The following is a 7,566-nucleotide window of genomic DNA, read 5'->3' as shown; positions in this document are numbered from 1 at the left end:
TGTTGAATTATTGGTTTTACTTGGTGGCTCAATTGAGCCTATATTATCCCAATTTTGAGCATTTTCTGCTAATGAATCCAAATATTCTATAGCTTCATTTTGGTTTTTATCTTCAAAAGTTCCATTACACATGAATTCTATCATTTGCCTATCTTTAGGTATTAAACCTTCATAAAAGTGAGAAACTATCCTCCATATTTCAAAACCATGATGTGGGCATGTATTAAGTAACTCTTTATATCTATCCCAACATTGATAAAATGTTTCCCCTTGTTTTTGAGAAAAAGTTGTAATTTGTCTTTTAAAAGAGTTTGTTCTATGGGAAGGAAAAAACTTTTTTAGAAATTGTTGTTGCATTTCTTCCCATGATCTTATTGAACTTGATCTCAAATTTTGCAACCATGTTTTAGCTTTATCTTTTAAGGAAAAAGGGAAAAGCTTTAATCGAGCAGTATCCATGCTACAATTTTGATCATTATAAGTGTTGCAAACCTCCTCAAATTTTCTTAAATGCAAATATGGATTTTCAGAATCTAAGCCATGAAAATTTGGTAAAAGTTAAATGACTTGTGGCTTAAAATTAAAATTAGATGCATCAGGAGGAAAAACTAAACAAGATGGTGTACTAGTTCTTATTGGATTCATATGGTTCCTAAGTGTTCTTGGTTGTTCATGTTCTTGATTATTATTATTATTATTATTATTATTATTATTATTATTATTATTATTATCATCTTGATTATTAGAATTATCCTACATGTTTAAAATATTTTCAGTTACTCGAACAAGTCTACCACTTTGTTTACGACTCCAAACAATCATACAATTAAAAACAACATACTATTTACATAATAACATAAATAACAAAATTAAACTTAATTTATACATCCCCGGCAGCGGCGCCAAAAACTTGCTACAACTTAAATTGTAATTCACCCAAGTGTAGGTTGTCTGCAAATAATATACTCGTGAGTACGAGATCGATCCACGGAGAAGATGTTGTAAGTTTAATTTTAGCAATGATATATTATAGATGAAAATATTATTATAAAACTTCAAATACACAAATTATAAAATTGTCAAGGCTTCAAAGGTTTATTGTTGGTTTAATTAAGATTGCTTAACAAAAATAAATAAAAAAAACTAAAATAAAAATAAACATAAGAGAATAATTAAATATTTATACAAATATATCATATAATATAGTTCCCACTATATTAATATCAGATTAACCGATATTTAATACATGGTACCCATAATATATATATAAATTCATAAATATAAATTGACATAAAATTAAATGTTAGATCAAATCACAATATTTCATTTAGAACAACCGACAGAGCCACACTATTGTCTAAATAAAATATATGACCTTTTTTATGTTAGATGCGGAAAAGTAAATGTTAGATGTGAGAAAGTAAATATTAGTTGCGGAAAGGTAAATGTTAGTTGCGGAAAGTAAAAGTTAGTTGCGAAAAGTAAAAGTTAGTTGCGGAAAGTAAAAGTTAGTTCAAATCACAATATATTATTTAGAACAACCGACAGAGTCACGCTATCGTCTAAATAATATATATGACTTTATTATAAATAGATACATATATTTATAGTATATAATTCTTGTAGTATTTATTGTATCATATTTGACAACAAATCAAGGTAACCACATTCAAGGTACCAAGCATTTGATGTAAATAGATAAAAACAAATCATCCAAAATTATACCTACAAATAAAAATCAATTAGTAAAAATAAAAATAGAAAAGGAAAGAATATACAAAATATAAACAATCTTACTTGACCAACAATGAAACCTTTTCACCTTGACATAAAAATATTTAGCTTTCCATGAACATGAAACTCAAGAATAAAGATAAAAGAAATTTCATACTTGAACTTGAGAAACTTGCACACTCAAACTTTTATTCTCACACACACAATATTTATTTTACAAATGAGGAATTCTCTATACTCTTGTACACTACAAAGCTTATACAACACATCTATTTATAGGCCAAATGAGAGCAAGGGTCCAAGACTCAATAAATATGGAATAGTAAAGTTGGTGGGTGCTTGTCTCCTTGAATGTCAATATATTGACCCAACATTAATTGGCATGTTTGATGCCTTAAACTTCCGATTTTGCTTCTGCACAAAACATATAACACGTAGCCCTTTGTCTGTAAGTGTGTTTTGACAACTCATTCACCCCTTTTGGATAACATATGAAATACTTATGATATTTTTACTCCACGCTAGTCATAGTAAAAGTAAATCTGTCTCCATTTTGATGTTTGATTATTTTGATCATCTTAATGAAGTTTTTGGAATTTCTCGTCTTCTACAAAGTTGAAGATGCCTCTTTTGTGATTCTACAGGATTTAAGATTATTCCATTATGACATCTGTAGCTTGAGTAATTTTATTTTTACCAAACCTGCGCAAACCGTAAAATACAACATTTTAATAAAATATTTAAATATAAACACATAACATTAAAATAATACAACTTCATAATTTTAATTAAACTTTAATTTTAAAACAAACTTTTTAACATATAAATAATTACAAATTTTAAGTTTCATCAGGCACCCAAGGAAGGTGAAGAGTCAGCCGATATCAATTACATTTATCCACTGAAAAGTCTACACGTCAAACCATATTTCTGGATCTCACGGCATATCCGAAACGCCACAAATCCTGATGTAAGAAAATCAAGAATGATTACAGAAATTGGACTATGGAACCAACCGCCTTTTATTTATTATATTATATTTATATTATATTTATCTTTATCTTACCGCGTGTTTTTCACTTTTCAAAATTCAAAATTCAAAATCTTCAGTGACGTGTACAACACATGCGACCACTCTCACACATAACACAAACTTATATGTTTTTGCAGCCAATCTCGTATCAATCATTTACGTTCTTCTTCAAAAAATACTGATTATACTTTTTGATTACAGAACTCTACAAAATGTTCATCCAAAAAACTTGCTTAGCAATCAACATTGATGAAGTGCACTCCATCAAGAATTCCGATATTTCAGCAATGTTCAACATGATTGAAGCTTCAGGACTTCAAAAATTTCTCAGTTTCGGCTCTACGGTCAACTACGATCTAGTCAAAGAATTCTTTGAATCCACCTAATTTCATCATGGAAGCATCGTTTGCATTATCAAGGGACGAAAGATAGAATTCAATAAACACTTCTTCAGTGACACATTTGACTTGCCCACCAGTGGTTTGATTAAATGCGCAGACCTACCTGATGGTAATGCCGATCACTGGGAAGCTCAGTTCACACTAGATGGCGCAACTATCAAAGTCAACGGTCTTGAACAGAGCTTGAAGCCTGCATATTGACTGTTAGCCAACATAGTAGCAAAGACACTCTTAGACTAGGTTGGATCTTATGACAAGATCATTCTCGAGAAACTTTAGTACATGGCTTCCGTTTCCTCCCAGTTGAACTTTAACTGGTACTTCATTCTCTACTCTACTCTATGTGAGATGATTCGAGGCAAAGGACAATCTGAAGGCTTTGCACTACATATTTGCCATCTTTTTGCTGCTTTAGGTGTGTACTCCTCAGCTTTTGAAGCCCTACATGTGTCAAAATGGCTAAACTCAATCACTATCCCCCTATTCTTGCAAAAGAATTAAGTGACTACTGATCAATTAAGGACTATCAAACGAGAGATCGGGGCAGAACAGCAAGATGCTATGAGTACTGCAGCTCTTCAACTCAAGCGTCCTCGACCTACCAGACGCACTATACTCGTGGACTCTGATCTCGATGATGAGGTTAGTGACAATGCTCCTCTGGTTCAGGTTTTTGCAACTCTTCTCCTTCTCCAAGGAAGAAAATGGCTCTCAAGCCATCTCAACCGAAACCCAAGAGGATCAAGCTGCTATCCACCGTGCACACTCCAACTTCTCAGCTTACAGCTGCACTGGTTGAAGTCTTCGCATCAATGAAACTTCCTACTCAAACAGTCCCCATTCCCCAGCCAACATCCGAGCCAGTTGAAATCACCATAGTTACTGATGTACCTATCTCGATGGCAATAACCACTTCATCAGTCGATGCAGTCTCCATCATCAGTCAACAAATTCTAAGGGCTCAGGATCTGGCTGTTAGCACCCAAGTTCCTCCACTAATAGGAATCACTTTAATTGAACCATCGTCCTCAGCACTCAACAAAACCTCTACCGATCTTCAGGGAAAAGGCAAAGGAATCTTCATCCCACCTCCAAAAGCCCAATCAGTAGGCAAAATGGAGGTCCTCATCATTATTTTCAACATTCTCAGGGTTGTACGGTTCAGACATCAAGAATTTTATGAATGGGTGAACTATCGCCTCAACGCTTGATATTCTCAGATTATGCATGAGAATAAGCTGGAATACCTCTCCAAGTTAGAGGACAAAATGTTTATTTTTACAGCTACCTCAAGTCTTGAGACCGCACTCAGCAGATACAAATTGGTTGACGTTCAGCTTCGTGATAGTCTCGCACGATATTCAAGTTTCAAGTTTAAGTTGAGCGAGTTTTAATGCATGTGACCTCTTTAAGTTCAAGTCTTATTTTAGTTAAAGATATTTTCCTAATAAGTTTCAAAATAGTTAATTACAAAAGGCATGTGCATGTATTATCTAGAATTTGATATTAAAGGTTTATACTTATTGAGTCTTTAGGCTCGCTACGCTTGTTTGGTGCAGGTTCTTACGTTGAGATCGAGGGGCGGGACACTTGAGAGGATTGCAAAGCGGCATAGCACGATACCCTCCGACCTATGCTAGCTTTTCACAAATGTTTTATATGTAGAATTGGATGTCATATATTTTATTTAGGGTTTATGAGTAAATTTAGGAACTTGTAGAATTTGTTTATTTGATATTTATTTAATATTATGTTATATATCTTACATGTTTTAGTATCAGGATGATTATTCGTTATTTTCTCCGCTGTTCCGATATTTTGTGTTTTAATATAATTAAGGTTATTTTAAACTACTGTTATTTTTAAGAACAATATTTAAGTCAGTGAATAGTAATATGGGTTACTATTGACCTATAGTTTAGAATTATATTTTTTTGCGTTTTTTTATTTTAAAATTTTAGAATTTAGTAAAAAGATTTAGGGTCGTCTCACTTGAGATAGCATGTAGTAGAGTGTTTATCCTATATGTTAGTGGATGGTTGGAGATGTGGACTCGTGATCAGATCACCACCTATATCCACTGTTGGGTGTGTGAGCCACCTTCTGGTGCGACGACACAGAGTGCTACATACCATGACGTTGAGTCTGTCTGAACTGAGTTTCTTGACCTTGTGTCTTGGTATTCCCGTACACTTGCATTTATGCTCATATAGTATTTGTATACTTATACTCTAGTACTGAGCGTAGTTCATTCACATCCATATTTCTATGTTTTTTGGACGCCCCATTAGACGAGACAGTTGCAGGTGGTTCACCGTGGACTTGGGATTAGTTGGTGACCAGTGCTGGATTGCAGAGTTATTTGCTAGGTTGTAGTTAATTTATTTAAGTTGTTTAATTCGATATGGTTGTACTTAATTCAGTATTTACATATTTTTTATCTTGGGATTGCATTAATGTTATGGTTTACACTGTGGTATTTCCGATTTTGTTTTATTAGATTATTGCATGCTTAACCTTTTGAGTAGTAGGTGATCATGAAACGGGTCACTACAAAACAGTACTCCAACAATATCATAAAAAAAGAGGTTAGTAAATCAACTACTTAAAGATCGTAAATCGAACCGTGATTTATTCGATTTGTTACTACATATACAAGTTAATTTTCCGTCAATATTGCTCATCCATTTATGAAACTTTAACTCCGATCCGTAAGCCGAGTAATGTTTGGGCAAATTTTGACAAATTTGATGAAGTGATCACACTTAGTGTTGACCTTTAGCTACACACACACATATATATATCGGATAAATATATAATTAATGGTGGGACTGTATATGTTTTTCGGACGACATTTGGGAATAATTCAAAGGCTTAATAATTGAACCCATCACAAAAGAGGCACCTCACAATTCTAATGAGTCATTGACAGTTCCTTCCAGATTAGAAAATTAAATACGACGTTGATATATATATATATATATATATATATATATATAATGTGATTTGACCAATAAAAAAATATTATTTTGTATGTCAAATTATTATTTTTTATTGAAAGTATGAAACAAATTATTGATCTGTCTCATGAATATATATATAGAATAAGACTATCTTACTGAAAACCTACTATATATTAATAACAATCTTTATTGTGATTATAGATAGAACAATAGAACCAAGTTGTGTATTTTAAATATTTATTTTTTGGAACCATGGTTAAAACTTTAAAGTTCTATATCAACTAACAATGCATACTTCAAAATGGCGCCAACAGCATACAAAAAGGAATCTAAGCACATGTATTTTCTATATCTAACTTGTTATTATTCCTAGTAATTTATAAAATATGAATCATAATTTAAATCATGTATAACTTAGTCCATCGTCATATAATATTTTTAAAAAAAACACTCTTGAATTGTATTTTTACCTTATACAGATATTACACATTTATCGAGTCAGTTTCATGTCATAGGAGCTTGTTAGTTGCTATCGTCTCAATCCATCGTCGTACTTTGAATCTCAAAGGAAACAAATAGCTTGTTAACGACATTATATGTTTCCGAAAATTTAATAACTGTTAGTATCGGTCGACTGATGGGATGAAGTTTTCTTGATTGAATGGCTCTTCGATACTCAACTGAGTTCAGTTGTGGTTGACAACTGTACTCTCGTCTTTCTCGTGTATCGATGTTAATGATTAATGAACCAACAACTATATGTGTGGAAAGAGGTCAACTAACGGATTGAACAATTACTAAATTACTCGACTGAATGTGTACGTTTGTGAGTGTGAGTTCTCGACTGAAAGTCAAAAATAAAGTAATTGTTTCTGGATGTTCGGAGACTCAACTGATCCTACGTCACCTCTTCTTCCACTGTTGGAAGGATTCACTTTAGAAAGCTTTGAGTGTTACAAGCAATTTGCAATACCTCAATTCAGTTAAGACTTACCCACTGGCTACAACTGAAACTCCTTGCAACTCTAGTAAATACAGTCCTCGACTTACTTAGTTACAACTCGACTGGAAGAATTCGATCATCAACTGAATTTTATACAGTGTTTACAACATATTAAATGATCTATTACAATTATTAAAACTCGATATAGAATTAGCACAATTAATCCTATACTTCACATATATCATTCAAATATGTGATCGATCCGTTTACTTCAATAATTCTTGATAGCTTTTATTCATATTTAATTTATTCAGTAAATAATTTTAAGCTAAAAATTATAATAAAATGTATAAAAAATAAGCTATATATATTTTAAGACGGGGGATATATTTAAGCTATACCATATATTTAAGCCTCACATAACGACCCAACCCAACCCCACCATTTACATTACAACCCCGAAGATCAACAATTACAGCACAGAGTTTGTCG

The 7,566-nt window shown here is 32.5% G+C and overlaps 1 non-coding gene across 1 annotated transcript; it reads left to right on the top strand.

Annotated features, from left to right (window-relative positions):
- Positions 1 to 202: 202 nt before the first annotated feature.
- LOC140885781 (small nucleolar RNA R71) lies at positions 203 to 313 on the top strand. The gene has a single exon (XR_012151197.1). It is a non-coding gene; the product is annotated as a small nucleolar RNA R71 (small nucleolar RNA).
- The last annotated feature ends 7,253 nt before the right edge of the window (positions 314 to 7,566 follow it).

Source organism: Henckelia pumila, chromosome 2, assembly GCF_033568475.1.
Source record: "Henckelia pumila isolate YLH828 chromosome 2, ASM3356847v2, whole genome shotgun sequence".
NCBI lineage: Eukaryota > Viridiplantae > Streptophyta > Magnoliopsida > Lamiales > Gesneriaceae > Henckelia > Henckelia pumila.
This window is presented reverse-complemented; position numbering and strand designations above follow the sequence as displayed.